The following is a 15,736-nucleotide window of genomic DNA, read 5'->3' as shown; positions in this document are numbered from 1 at the left end:
TGTTTTTTTTAACATGTTAAGCAACAATTAATTTATTTCCTAATGTTGTAGATAATTCCACTGTAGTGTCACCTTTTCAAGAGATATTCCCACTTTCGGAGCACAGGTTGATTTCAGAAAACTGGGCTTCCTGTATGAGAAATTAAAATGATTTTATTAGTGGTCTAAAACACCCTGAAACTGAGGTCATGGACTTTTACGAGGCGGGAGAGGCGAACGAACTGGAAGAAAAGTCGCCAAGAGGCCAACATGACTAGAACAAATCAGACCCCAGCCATAACACACTGGAGGCAGGCTAAATTGGTTGTGTGAGGGACTTCTGCCCCTCAGTGGGAGGAAGCCCCACTTTTGGAAGCTTCCGGCCAATCTGATTGGCTGGCAACTCCAGCAGTGCCAGAGCTTAGTAGTGGGCAATGCTGGGTCTGTAGAAAGGAGGACGAGGAAGATCATGGCTGTTCCAGAAAGACAAGTCCTGTGGTTTTAGGGCAGGGAGGGGTCCAAGAGCCCAGAGGGAGATGGGGGTCTGGGTTTTGGAGGGCAGGTGGCACGGAAGGGAGGGATGACATCTTGGGGTGGGGGGTGCCCCCCTGATGAGCACAAGACCCTGACTGCCCTTTTTCATCTGGGCCTTAAAAAAACAGCCTGCCCACTCCCACGTGCCTGCCCACAGCAGCCCAATTTTGGTATAGACAGTGCATTATTAAGATCAGTAGGCTTTTTAACAAGAACACATGGCAGGTCGGCTGCCAATTTCAGTGCCTGTCCACCTAGTGTACTATGGGGGTCAGCGCAGGGGTGAATGGGAAAGTGGTGAGCTAGCCACCGACCTATTTTACGTGCCCCCCAAACCCCGTCGAAAACATGGACGGCAGGGACATGTAAAATCCAGCCCCATGGCTCCAGTATCAGCAAACTATTGAAGAAAAGAGAGCACTGGCTGATATGGAGACAATTGGATGCTTTTTGATAGTTGCCTGTTACTATCAGTGAGCACATATCTAATGAAAATAACATCTTGTTGGATTTGTTAATATACCTGTACAACCATTTTATTTTTTAATGCCACCAAAATTTCCATGAGGCAATGTGTACACCCCCATCTGGCTGAGACAGCTATAGTGTTAATTTTTTTTCTAGGTTTAGCATTGGAGAATATAGAAGTGACATCAGTAATTTAAAGGGAAATTGTATTCTGTTTAAATAGTTCCCTTTATTATGTTTTGTATTATGAAACATTGTCTCCTCAGCATTTCTCCTCTTCATTTTCCATGCAGGTTTTCTTCTGTCCTAATCTGAAGACGCTAGTGTATTGTTCCACAGGCTCCAGCATCTCCCCAATGCATTGAGCCCCTTGTGGCCAGTTTTCATATGTGGGTTTTTTAGGGACATCAGAGCTGAGCCTGACCTCACTCTCACCCGACATTCACATATGTTATTTTTAATTGGTGTTGCTGGAAGTGATCCAAAGTGGGAATGCTGGATGATCCTCTGCCACAGTTGTCCTGGCTGAGATCAAGTAATTCAGCATAGATCAAGCTTGGGACCCCTGGTCAGTACAACCAAACGTAGTGCCACATCAGATGCAATATTTTCTCATTAAGCTATGGAGAGAGTTTATTGCTCTGTGTTGTGCTTTAGAATTGATTAGAGATACCCTGGAGCAATGTTAGGCATGGAATCTTTAACATTAAATTCTGCCTACAGCTGGCAGGACTGGTGCAATGGAATTGGCATAATGGGGAATCTCTGTGGACTGCACCAGACAGATAAATGAAGGTTCCAGTTTGATCTGGGCTTGTTCAATTTTTTGATTACAGTGCAAATGAGGCCATTTGGCCCATCACGGTCTCTGAAAGAGGTGTACCTTTAGCCCCATTCCCCTGTCATTTCCTTTATACCCCCATTTCAAACATTTATCCTTTTCCATTTTAAAATATTTCATATTCTCTGCTTCCACTAGTGATTCTGGTATTCTCTGTTTGTATTGGCCCTTTCTCTAATATTATCAATAACTATTACAGGAGAGGTTTAACCCAAAATGTCTGTTTTCCTGCCTATTGAACTAGCAATTCTAAAACCAAACAAAAGTTATAAGTTTAAATGTATTCTTATGTTCCTTTATTACTTCTAGAATTCTGAAAATGCATTTCCCTTTTTAATTTTACAAGTTGCCTTATGGAAAATTACGATAGTTTAAGATAGTTTTGGGATTGTATTCCGTAACCCTTTAAGCAGTCTGGTATTTATGCTATTATAGGGTGGAATTGATGCACTTTTTCATGTTTGTAAACAGGAGGGCACATTGGGAATTGTGGATGTTGAAGTAAACTTTTACCTTGTCTTTAATAAATGTAAGTACAAAAACTGCAGTATAAAAGCTTGAGGTCCCTTTGATGTTAGGTCTGCATAAAATGCTATTTTGAACAGTTCCTTTTATAGCCTAGTTTTTTTTTCAGAAAGTAGTGCAGTCTGTCAGATCATCCCGAACAGTTTTTCTTGCAACCTAATCATGGTTGTTGTATTTGCTTCTGAGGACATTTTAAAGTGATTCCCACTTTTCGGTTTCCATCCACTACCTGCTAACTGACATCATGGACATGTAATTTCCACTTTGCTTTCTACCAGTATATTAGATCTATAACTTAGAATATGATTTAGTGTTTTCCTTGTTAATGAGCACCTTGCCACACCAATCAGTAAATTTAAAGTTGCAGAGACCCTTTTTGAGCTCATTAGAGCATTGACATTGGTACAGAAGTTGGTCTTTAATATAATTTACTTTGCTGTCCCGACCCTTACCCTTATAACTTAATTTCTTGATGGGTCAGCATTGTATAGTAGTGTAAAGAGAGTGTCTTGGTTTTTAAAAGTGTTGGTGCGTATTGGGTATGGACTAAGTTTAACTATGGATAATTTTATGAAGTAAATTTCTTAGAATTGTCAAAGCTAGTGTCACAGTAATTTGGGCCATGGCTGGTAAGGTGGGATTTTCTGTTTCAAAGATGGACTGCAATCCCTTGTCCTTTAGATTTCAGTAATCATTACTACCAAAGATATGTGATGACAGAGCATGTTTAAAATATTATGGTTACTCCAGTGTGTAAAGGACAATTATTCCAAAATTCCAATTGCAGAAAACTGGATAATAATTTCTTGGAGATCCTTCCAGTTACTAGAGTCATTTGAGTTTATTAAAGCAATTTTATTCTTTAAAGGGTGATGACAAAATATTTAAAAATTATTGTGAATTAAATATTTAAGTGTATGAATTAGGATCAAACAAATTAGTGTATTGTGATTTTATTCTGTGAAGAAAACTTGTTTTTACACATTAGAATACTGTCTTTAGTTGTAATTTTACATTTGATATTGACAAATGCTTTTAATTTAAATTGGCGTGCACCAAAACAACTGATTGAATTGAACCCCTTCTGTCTGGAGTGTGATGATTTTGAATTGTTTGGAACTAAACAAGATTTAGGAACATCATAATGCCATGAATTGGGACCTGTGAGGATTTGCCCACCACTGATTTCAGTGGAACATAGCATTCTATTGTTTTAAGGCAGTTCTGTGTCTAATCCATAGACAAAAGTTTATATTGTATATTGTGATCAGCAAGTCTGACAGTTTGTAACACTGCAGTTATGTTAATAATCCATGAGACAAAATGAATAACAAGCTGTGCTTTTGAAAAGTAAATTTTGCAAACCTTTAAACATAGTAAATTTTAGTCCCACACTTGTTTCCTATCAATTATTTATTTAGCACAATGGATTTATTTCCACTGTATAGACTGCTGTGTGTAATAAATATCCGTAGTTTATAGTGGCAGCATAAAGCAGCTGATTTATTTATATTGGGGAGGGAGAATTTGCAACTAGAAGAATGAGCTAATTAAATCTTCGCATCTGTAGACTTGACCTACTATCCAAACTGTAGAAAGGAAATGAAAATTTCCTCACTGAAGAATTCTAAATCAATTGAATTATGCTAATCCTAATTAGCCCTTGGAATTTACCTCAGATTTAGAAATTGTGGCTTTTGAATGACAGGTTGGTTGATCTGTTCAGTACCAATGTTGGGAATATTTGGGATTCAGTCCACAGACTAAGCATCATCAATTCTGCAGCACTGAAATTTTTTGTACCAAAAGAGAACAAAATTAATGAGCACACAGTAGCAAAAATGCCACTGAGTCACTTAAGAATTGACCTGCTAGTCATTTCCAAAGGATAAATTAGGAGGAGCTTCTGTATAGTGCATCATATCAGCTGATGTAGCTTAATACAAGTTGAAAATTAAGCTTTTTTAAAACACTTTATACAAATAATATATACACTGCAGCAACTATCTATTTTCCTATTTGTATAATTGCAGCTCAATTTAAACCATATTTTTTAGTTGTAATAAATGCATTTGTTCGTAAAAGGATTAATGTTCCATATGCATCTGTGTTTTTATAGATTTAAGCACAGAGGATTTTCTTTGTTTGCAAAAGTGGTTTGCAAATGTATTATTTGGGATCAAAAGAGTGGACTGGTCTAAGTTCGGATTGTGATAGGTCAAAACAAAAATCTATTCTTGAATTGAAATTTTAGGTTTCATTATGTTCCCACTTCCTGGCAATAGTAGATAATTATGGAAAATTAAGAGTAAATGATCAAAAAATTATTTGAGAGCAAAGTAAAAGTGCACTATAAAGGGTTGGTTATGTATGTGTTGGGAAAGAATTGAAGAATTGTAATTTTAAATGAATGGGCGAACCAACTGTGGTTCAGGTAGTCACAAGAAAGTAAACACTATTGAATTTGAGTGCACATTGGGCAAGAGCAGTAACCCAGAAAGTAAAATTTTCAGCTCGGTGTGGACATTAACAGAAAATAAATGTCATATAGAACCTGAATCCAAAAGGATTGTGTACTATTAACATCTACATAATTGCCTAATGGAAGATTAAATCTTACTGTATTGATTGTTTTGTAAACATTGACTGAGAAACTTTTGCATTTTAATTTTAAAAACTTAGATCAACTGTGTACCGTTTTTGTTTGTGTCAAAATATAATACCCTTGGCACTAAGTACACATTTTCCTTCCTTAGTTGCTTTTTGTACATAAATTTGTGCATTTTGGAGCACTGAAAAGAACACAAAATATTTGATCATACGAATGTGACACAAGTTCACCAAGTTAAATTCTTTATGCTGTGGGAGCATAGCTTCTATGTAAAATGAAAACACTTTTCTCTTTGGAAAATATTGATTAGCAACTTTTTGAACTTGTTAAAGAAACTCCAAGCTCTAAACTACTTCTATTTAATACACTGAAGTCTGCTGTATGTTGTTCTTCCACAATTATTCTTTCAATTGCACATTAATGCAATTTCAAGATTTTACATTTTGCTAGTGATTAAAACCAAGTAGTTTCTCCCCCCCCCCTATTTTGGTCAAAACAAATTAAACCTCAGGAAGCACACCAAGGCACTATTTTGAGAAACAGGTAAAAGATGTTCTTCAGAGTCCATCTTTTGAGTCAGCTGGTAAATGGAGAAGCTGCCTATTCGGGAAGATGTTAAAGATCCCATGATACTGTTCAGATAAGAGCAGGGAGTTCTTTCAGCATATACAATCATTCCTCCCTCAACCAACACTGCCATCAAAGGTTGGTCATCTCATTGCTGTTTGTGGAATCTTGTTTGCAACATTTTTTGTGTTCATAGCACATTATTGCATTATTGAAGTAATTCATTCTATTCAAGGCTCTTTGAGATATTTGAAATATAAAATATTACAGTATATAAAAGCAAGGCTTTTAATCTGTATGTGTGTTCTTTATGCAAAACACACACACGAGCACACAGCAAGCCACACAAGTTCTAGTTTCTTATTTTGTAGCCAGGAGCAAGTAACCTGGCATCATCTGATGACATAAGGCTATCAATTTTTCTGAAGTACTTAACGGCTGCCCTCAGGTAAGATAAAACATCTAGTTTGAATTCTGTTTTTACTTTGGAGATGGAATGATAAAGTTGAGTTAGAGCCAGGAGTGTTCTGTGTATTAAATATGTTGCATTGATGGCTGGAGCTTTCTTTAAAAAGGGGTGGGGAAATATTTTAGCTTGAGAAAATAAATTATTTCCTTCTCTTTTCAATCCTTCACAATCTTTTTCCAAAGGCTCAGGGTAAACATAATTACATACATCATGGTTATGTAAAATAAAGGGTTTACTTTAAATAATGGAAAATTGTTCTATGTTGCACATTCACTTTTTCTTATCACTGATTTTCATTTAGATAGATTTGATGTGATTTAATATTAATCCTGTAAATTTGATAAATGATCAGTTTGTAGATTGTATGCAGTAAACTGTAAATTCTTTTTGTACAGTCTTAAATATTATTGGTGACTATTTTGCTTGTCTAAGCTGGTGCTATACTTGTACTAAACTCAACGCAAATGTTGAATGATTTGTTTTTGATACCCTGGATCCTCAAACCTTTTTTCATATGTTTCACCATTGAATAAGAACGTATGATTTTAATCAGCCAGCTGTGTTGAATTTGTGATTTCCCATATAAATACACACAGTTGGTATGTCACATATGTTGAAATGACTGATTGTGATAATGTATTAACTCATGCCCTGAGAGCTAACCTTTAGACATAGATTTTAGCAATTTTAATGAAATAAGGTTGTTTATTTTCTGTTAAAATTATTACTAGAAAATTAGTGTTATTTTAATTTACTTATTTCCTGTTTCATGTCTGCACTTTGCTGCTTTAAATTTTTTTTTTTGTTAACCCTGAGCCCATGAATGCTAATCACAGAAATTGCACTTATTTCCAGCAAACTTGTGCATTGAGGGAGGAACAGTGAAAATCACATTTATGTTGGAGGGAAAAAGTGCAACTTAAAGATATGGATCAGGTATAAGAAAATATTTGGAAGAACAGACAAAAATACATTTTGTGAACCACTAAAGGTTCTAAATTAACTTAAAAATGCAGTGGTGGCCTGCTTTATGTAACACAGAGGGTAAAATGTGGAAATATGTAATAGTTCTGTTGGCTTAATGGGGGGGGTGTGAGGAGAAAGGTTTGGTTAATGTTTCATGTGCAATCTTCCATTTGGACTGAAAGCAAAGATTAGCATTTTAATAGGGTTATGAAAATAAGCAGGAGAAGGGAAGAAATAACATTCTAGTCACAGAAAGGAAGTTCATGGGTTGAATAATTTGCAAACCAAGCACAAAACAAAATGCAAGTAGCTATATTTCCCTCCCTAAGAGCACTGTGGGTGTACCTATGCCACATGGACTACAGTGGCTCAAGAAGGGGGCTCACCGCTCCAGTTTCAGGCAATTGGGGATGGTCAATAAATACTGGCCTTGGCAGTGACAGGGCATGAAAAAGGCACGCACAAGGAAGAAGTTTGGAAACGTCATAGATTTAAGAGATCAATAGCAAATGTTTTAAATGTGCAGTAAATCTGTCAATTGTGGAAAATCACAAAAGTGGGTCAATGCCCTTGGCATAGGCAACTCGCACCCTGGGCTGGATTTTACACTCCCCCCACCAGCAGGCTTGAAAGTAGTTGGGGGTGGGGTGCATGTCTGACATTTTACGAGGTGGCAGGGGCGGTGTTGATGACCCACCCAACCATGGGCTTATTGAGGTCCTCAATTGGCCATTAATTGCTCACTTCAGGGCCTCATCCCACCCCTGCCAATATTTTACCTGTGAAGGGATGGGCCCTTGCCATGCGGAAAGCCCAGCAGTTTTAGTTGCAGAGGCTGGTGTTGGATAGTAGGGAGAATCACCTTTGTGGATCCTTAACTGATCAGAGGCACCTCTCCCCACCCAAGGTCATTCCCCCCATCTCCGTTAATTGTCTTCCGCTGCCACCCCAGGCCTTGCTGAAGCCCCTGACCCTGGGCTTCTCAACATGATGGGACTGCCTGTAAACCTAGGAATGGCCACTGCTCCTGGCTGGTGCTGCTGGGACTACAGACCTGCCAGCTATCCGATTGGCCGGCAGCGCTCTATGGCAGCATTCCCTATTAAGATAGGGGCAGAAATCTTGCTTTAAATCTATTATCACTGATCCCAGTGTTAAATTGCTGCAGAGGAGCTGTTTTGGAATCATGTGTGGGCTCCCCTTGATTTTTTAGCAGGGTGGATGAGCCGCCCCATAAAATCCAGACCCTATCTTCTGATTTATGGATCTACATCCAAGATGCCAACCTGCCATTTCCTGCACTCCTTGGCACTGACTGCTGTAAAAAAAAAGTGGGGGGTGGGGGGGTTGGCGGGAGAGCATATACGTCCTAAATTCATAGGATAGTGTTGTTGCAATTCTCCCAAAATTGGCCACAGTAGATAAGAGGAATTTCAAGTGCAGCAGAAATAAAGTTTCAATGATATTTTGACACTGGTTCAAAATCATTAGCCTTGAAGCCGACCGTGCCACAAAACTAGTCACGCCTTCAAAATTAAGTAATAATTATAGAGAGATTCTGATAATTCCGCCCATTTTCAGGCCTTCGAGGAAGCTATTTGCTGTTTGATTTTTAGGCACGAAGGCAAGGCACCAGTGTGTGCATTTTCAAAGTTTATACATATTAAAAGAATAATTTACAAAGAAACCAATTATTGTGCACCAATTAAACTAGTAAATGATTGTTTAGTTTTTAAAGTTATTTTCAAATATTTAAAATCAGGTTACTGAAATGACAGACTAGACCTTTGTTTAAAAATGCTTATTTTTTTTGTGGTAAACCCATTTTCAGTTGTATTAATAAAACTACACCAGGTTACCACCATATCAAGTTTTTTTTACATACAAGGGGGACAAACAACAATTGCATTCTAAAATCCCCAATTGCACCAGTTAAGTTTGTGCTTATGCAAATGAGTTTGAATGTAAATGAGTTTGAACGCAAACTTGAATCATGACTTCACTTCGGAAAAGCAGCATAATTTGCAACTGAATCATTGATACTATTCAAAACAAAAACTACCCCAATATTCAGACTAGAACTACAGCCTATGCAGAGGTAAGGTGAAATTCTGTTCCAAAAGCTAAATATTGAATTTTGGTTGAATCGTTACGGATGTGACAGACAGATGTTGGAACGAGAGGAGTGTTTGAAATAGGCAAGCCATAGGGAGATCAGGATCACATTTAAAAATAAAATGGATTGTTTATCAAAGTGATCACCCATATGGGGAGTGTTTATTCTTCCATGTATATGAGAAAGCAGTGAATGTAGTATACCAAGTTGGAGGAAGTATGTGTCAATTGTTGCCTCACACTGGAGAGGTTGAGGTTTTGGGCAATGCTGTAAGAATAGATGAATGAACAGGTGTTACTTTGCTATGTTTGTGGGACAGTGGGCAACTGAAAGAATGAACAAGGATATCCTGAAGGAAACAATCCATTTGCAAATGATGGTGAATGGAAGATATACTTTGTGGTGGGATTTTGAGGTAGATGATTGGGATCCTGTTATCAAAGGAGATATAGAGGTGTGGGAACAGTGGTGGATGTAATCAAAAAGTATATATCAGAGTTTGGATAATTCTTGCCTTTGCAATGAAATCTTATGGAAAGTGAGTGGAGAGGGAAAAAAGAGAGAGAAGGCCATGGAGGGAAAAGTCCAGGGTAGACTGCAAAATTAATAGAAATTTGCAGCACAAAAGCAGAAAAATTATACAAGTTAGGAATAGGAAGAAAATGTAACAATATTGACAATTTTATGAATTAATTTCTAAAATAAATGGAAAAGGAAGCAGTAGAAGGAAGGTTTCAAAATAAGTGTTTGAAATAAAAAATAGATTGGCTGAGATAATTGTATAAAATGGTTGTCCTAACTGGTGATTTTGTTGAGAGCCAATAGATTTTAGTGTCAACTCATGTTTGGACCACTATGGTAGAAAAATATTTTTGGCCTCAGTTTTTCATGAAAATCGTGAAATTTGTTATGCGCTCTGCCCATTTATAAATGCATTTTGTGTTGCTCTTTTTAAAAGCAAACATTTAATTGTAGATAGAATGTAGCTAGATCCTTTGACAAATAAGTATGTTCAAGATATAGATTATAGAAGAAATTTTGCAGAGGCAGAAGGGTCAGTAACCTGAGGAAACGGATTTAATATAATTGGCAAAAGAATGAGAAGTGAGATAAGAATTTTTAAGCACCGAGTTGTAATGATCTGGAATGCAATGCCTGTAAGGGTGGGTGGAAGTGGATTGAACAATAGCTTTCAAAAGGGAAGTGAATTGGTACTTGAAAGGGAAAATTTGCAGGGCAATGAGGAAAGGGCAGGAGAGTGAAACTAATTGAATAGCTCTTTCAAACAGCTGGCACTAACATTATGGGCATAATGGCCTTATGCTGTATCATTCTTTGATTTGTACATATGACTCCAGTTCCACAGTACATTTTTGATTCTTAATGCTCTTAGGGCAACAAAGGACAGTCAAATACCACCTTATCAGCATCACCATGCCCCAAGAACGAATATATTTTTTAAAAAGCTGTAGAATTTTTTTAAAAACTTTTTGCTTCCCCTTGGCTTTCTCTGCTCCAGCAGAAGTAGTTCCACTATCTTGAGTTTTTCTTCATAACCATAATTCCTTAGTTGTAGCATCATCATTGTGAATATGTACGGTAAGTTCTCTGGCTTTAATATACTTTCTGTAATGGAGTTTCCAAAGCAATGCACACTACTCCATTTGTGGCCTGACCAATGTTCTTCGCTCTCATACTAAATGGCCCTATTAATCAACCATAAAGTGTTAGCTTTTTTAAAAAATTATAACTATCTTTTACACTTGTACATGCTCCTTATAGCTTCATGCTTCTAGCACCTTTCCAATGAGGTATACTTGTGTTTCCTCCAGAATTATTACTTCTCACTTCTCCATCTATCACTTGTCTGCCCAAACAGCTAACTTTTACCTTCCTGAAGTCTTTTACAGTGCTCCTGACTCCTTGGCCCCTGCAATTTAGGTTGTCAGCAAATTTTTTAATTGCTGGAAAAACTCAACAGGTCTGGACAACATCTATGGAGAGAAAGGCAGAGTTAATGTTTAAAGTCCGTATGACTTCTTCAGAGCTAAGAGAAGTAAAAATGTGGTGAAATTTATACTGTTCAAGGGGGCTGGAGCAGGTGAGGCTGGATAGAAGCCCAGCAATAGGTGGAGGCAAAGGAGAGATTGCCAAAGATGTCATAAACAAAAGGTCAAAGGGGTGTTGACGGTGGTGGTACTGGCTAAAGGAGATGCTAATGGTGACATTAAGGACAAGGGTAAGCACTCTGGAAAGAACAACATGATGGCCCACTGTCCCCACCCCCTCTAGGGCCATCTGTCATTTGCTCATGTTGTTCTTTCCAGAGTGCTTACCCTTGTCCGGCTATTATCACATTCTGCTTTCTATCCTTAAAAGTCACCATTAGCACCTCCTTTAGCCAGTACCACCACCATCAACACCCCTTTGACCTTTTATTTATGACATCTTAAGTGGCTCCACCTAGCGCTAGCCTTCTATCTAGCCTCACCTACACCATCCCCCTTAAACAGTATAAATTTCACCATGTTTTTACTTCTGTTAGTTCTGAAGAAGAGCCGTACGGACTTGAAATGTTAACTCTGTCTTTCTCTCCATAGATACTGTCAGACCTGCTGAGTTTTTCCAGCATTTTTTGTTTTTGTTTCAGATTTCCTGCATCCGCAGTATTTGCCTTTAAGTTTTTAAATTGTTTCCTTTGCTCAAGTCAATCATCTTTTTTACAAACCAAGAATCCCTGTGTCAATTTGAACCTCCTTAAATCCTATCATCTGCCATTGGCCTTTTTGAGTTTCTTGTTAAGAATTTACTACCCATAGTGCTACGACCGCAGCTGATAGTCACTGAGCAAGCCAAATCCCAGAGGGAAACTTGTCTTCCTGATCATAACTTTTTTTAATATTTTGAAAATGAGGGGAAAACTACTGATCCCAGAAGCATAGAATCCAAGTAATGCTTTTAGGATTTTAGAGTTATAAGATTTATTAACGAGAAGAAAAAAAACCTTAAACACACGAATAAAATTACACAATTGAACCAGTCTTACAAAAGATTCCCCAAAAATCCCACTTGGTCACAATACACAAGTAAACTACTTGGCAGCAACTGCCTTATAGATTTCTACTGTGGAAACCCAAAGGAAGTTCAAAAACTTTCTGCTTTCTGAAAACAAAGACTTCTCTGGCTTTAAACTAGGTGGCTGCTTCAAATTCACAACTTTTCTCAGCACTGAGCTGGTGTCAGGACACCTCCCTCACACAGCCACATCAACTCAATTAAATATCCTTCCTTTAAATATTTTTTTTATCCCTTTCGTCCTAGACTCCATTGTCTTTGACCTCAACATTTCCAAAATATAAAAATCTTTCATATCTTCCTATTGCTTCCACTTTTGGGTCCAAAATTTACTAACCTTCCCTTATTTACTTATGAAACCTCTGTAAGTTGTAAAAGCCCCTTAAGCTCTTTTTGAAATTTAGCAGCTGAAAAGTCAAGCCCTTACCAATACCTAATGCAATTTTTAAAACCCAACTTATTGTAATTCCAACTTCACCGTAGCCTCGCATTACAAATGCATACATCTAGCACCTTTAACTTTCATCTCTCAGTTCCCACAGACAGGCTGTCCTTATTAACCTTCCCCCAGTCTAATTACCCATGGGCCGATGCACACAGCCTTCTTTACAGAATACCATCATATTCCCAAAGATATTTTTTAAAAATTCATCTTCACAATAGTATATTTTGTTCTTGCAAATCTTTTGTAAAATATCCTACCAAATGTCTTATGAAAATTTATGTATACTGCATCTGCTTTAATATATTGGTCACATTTTCAAAAGGTTTTGATGAATTGTTAAACATGTCTTAATAGGTATCTGGCCCTTGATGTAACCATGCATTTTAAAATGCTTATTAATTTTATCTCCGATTATGATTTTTTTCAAAGTTTACCCACAATTAACAATGGACTAACTGGTCTACAGTTCCCCCAGTTTATCCTTCCTCCTCCCCCTTCTTTGAGCAAAGGTGTGCTACATTTATTATCCTCTTAGTTTCCTGCCAGAACTTGCATATTTAAGGATGATTGAATAATTATGACAAAAACCTATGCTAACTCCTCTCTGACTTGTAGTCAAACATGGATGCCACATTGAGTTTTGCTTTTTTTTGATCACTTGCATCTACTTAATGCCTTTAAGGTTAAGTAACAGTCTCATGTTGTTTCATCTAAGTATAGAAACGAGTAGGTCATTTTGTCTCAAGCCTGTTCCCCATTCAATGAGATCATGGTTGATTTGTGACTTAATTCTATTCACCTGTCTTTGCCCCACGTCCCTTGATGCCTTTGGTTAACAAAGATCTATCAATCTCTGTTTTAAATTTAATGATTTGCTGTTTGTGCAAGAGTTCTAAACTGTGTAGAAGAGGTTCTTAACTACACTCCTGAAAGGTGTGGCTCCAATTATTAGACGATGCCCCTGGTCCTAGATTTCCCAAACAATGGAAATAGTTTCTATCCACTCAGTCTATCTGTTCCCCTTAATATCTTAAATTTTTAACACCCCTTAACCTATATTCCAAGGGATACAGTTCTTAATCTCTCCATGTGATTTACTCTTTGAGCCCACATATCATTCTCATAAATCTACTTCGCGTTCTCTCCAAGACCAATATATCCTTCCTCTGGTATGCTCAGATCTGCTCGTGATATTCCAGGGGCACAAAATTTGTTAGCCCTGATTTTTGAGCACAAGCTCAAGCACAAGCCTGTTGGAAACAGGATGGGTAAGCCATAAAATTCAGCCACCCACTTCATTTGCATGATTGTGGTTTGGCAGGGTGCAGTCCCGGTATATCTCAGTGCAGACATCCTGTGCACACTCCAGGGTGCTGAGTAATGTTCTGTAGAAATTGCGTGCTCCAGGCAACCTTCCCTTTTTAAAGGCACAGTACCTGTAAAAGGCAAGCTACAGCAGTGTACTGCAGGCTGCTGTATAATTGCTTTTTGCCTCTGATAGAGAAGACCTACCGCACGAGTGGATGGAATGGGCTCCCAGATTTAGCAATGCCACTGTGGACACTCTCTGCCAAGAGGTTGGAGCCAGGAAGGAAGCCATTTTTTTCCAGCAGTATGGAAGAACCCTCTGACCCTGAGAAGGGAGTTGGGAAGCAGGGTAGTAAATGCCCAGAGTGCAGCACCATGGAGCTGATAACAGTACTGTAAATGATCCCTCTCAGATGGTCAGGGTGATTGGATGCCTCAGCAGATCACATCTCTCTCTCTCACTTCTGTAGTCCATGGGGACTTTGTCATGGGGAGTCTTAAATGGATAAATTTTAAGGGAATGGTGGTTTCATGTTAGAGAAGTTCCTTTCAACTTTACTACGCAGTCTCTCTCACTCCATCCAATGTATGAGGTCTCCTTCACTTTCTTCTCCTCCTCCTAACAGTGGGGAGGGAGGACTTCCAGATCCCAGACTGTGGATGGGCTCTCATAATTACAAGGCTGTGGAGGATGCAGCACACTACATATGTGGGGGGACCCTCTTGGGCATGTACTGCAGAGATCCCCCAAGTGATCTAGACAGCAAAATCTCTGCTTTAGCAGACTGATGGCTTGGTCCATGTTGTGTGCCTCCATGGCTCCAATTGAAGGCCCTTTGACTTTACGTGACAGGCAGGTGAAAGCGGGGTATCTCTTGTCTCCCTGAGCAATCATCTGTCTGCATTGGAGGCCCAAAGCTGGTATTGCTTACTATTTAAGGATGAAACATAATGGATGTTTCAGAATAATGGTCACTTTCACGAAGAATTTCTTTATGTGGCTGCACACCATTTCACATTGACAATTGTCTTACAGTTGAGGCATTGGTGCCTGTTGACAATGGAGGGTGGGGGGTTCCGCAGATACACGTGTGTAGTCAATGGTGCCCTGTACCATCATAAAGCTCAGTATCCTGGTGATCCCATATGTGTTCTCACCCCTGGTCATCTCTGTCAAGAAGAGGATGAAGGCCCTTCTCGTGTAGGATGCTTCTGTGGACAGCAAACTCTGACACTGCTAATGATGCCAGCCCCTGCCTGGAAGGAGTTTGTTGCAAAGAACAAAAGGATGATGACAACCTTCACTGGAAAGGCCTGGTTTTTGCCCTGGTTTGTCTCCAGGTCTTTGTGAGGGAGGTGACAGAATTCTGCTTCCATTTTGTCAGTAAAGCAAAGTCTCCTGAGACACTACTAGGTAGGACTGGTGTTCCTGGAAGACCCTTGCTGGGTACGGTCTTCTAAAGAGATCCCTCTTCCTCCCTCCTTGCAGAGGTTCCCTCTCTGCCTCCTCTTCTGCCTATCCTCATGTTGCAGAGCAAGTTGCACTCCAGCTACTGCCCTCATATGTTTGCAATGCAATGTTATTTTCTGCTTTGCTGTGGTCAGCAGAAACAATCAAATTCCTCCAGGAACTGCGACTTGTTGAGTGGCCCTTTAAATTGCCCCAGAACAGGTCCTAGCTTGCTTGCTAATGGTTGCTTCAGAAGTAAATAAGGAATGTGGCTTCCTGGAATAGAACATTCCCTGCAGACTTGACCAATTTTAATGTTAGTGTGTTGCATCAACCTATTGACACTTTGGAGGAGTGCTACACAATCTAATTTTGTGCTCCG

At 38.7% G+C, this 15,736-nt stretch overlaps 1 long non-coding RNA gene across 1 annotated transcript; it reads left to right on the top strand.

Moving 5' to 3' along the window:
* The first annotated feature begins 782 nt into the window (after positions 1–782).
* LOC144679656 (uncharacterized) lies at positions 783–6,547 on the top strand. Its single transcript, XR_013576391.1, has 2 exons — positions 783–1,612; positions 1,651–6,547. It is a non-coding gene; the product is annotated as an uncharacterized LOC144679656 (long non-coding RNA).
* The last annotated feature ends 9,189 nt before the right edge of the window (positions 6,548–15,736 follow it).

The sequence above is a fragment of the Cetorhinus maximus genome, chromosome 4 (genome assembly GCF_964194155.1).
Source record: "Cetorhinus maximus chromosome 4, sCetMax3.hap1.1, whole genome shotgun sequence".
NCBI classification, from domain to species: Eukaryota; Metazoa; Chordata; class Chondrichthyes; order Lamniformes; family Cetorhinidae; genus Cetorhinus; species Cetorhinus maximus.
The sequence above is the reverse complement of the archived record's forward strand: the minus strand, read 5'-3'. Positions and strand labels throughout refer to the sequence as shown.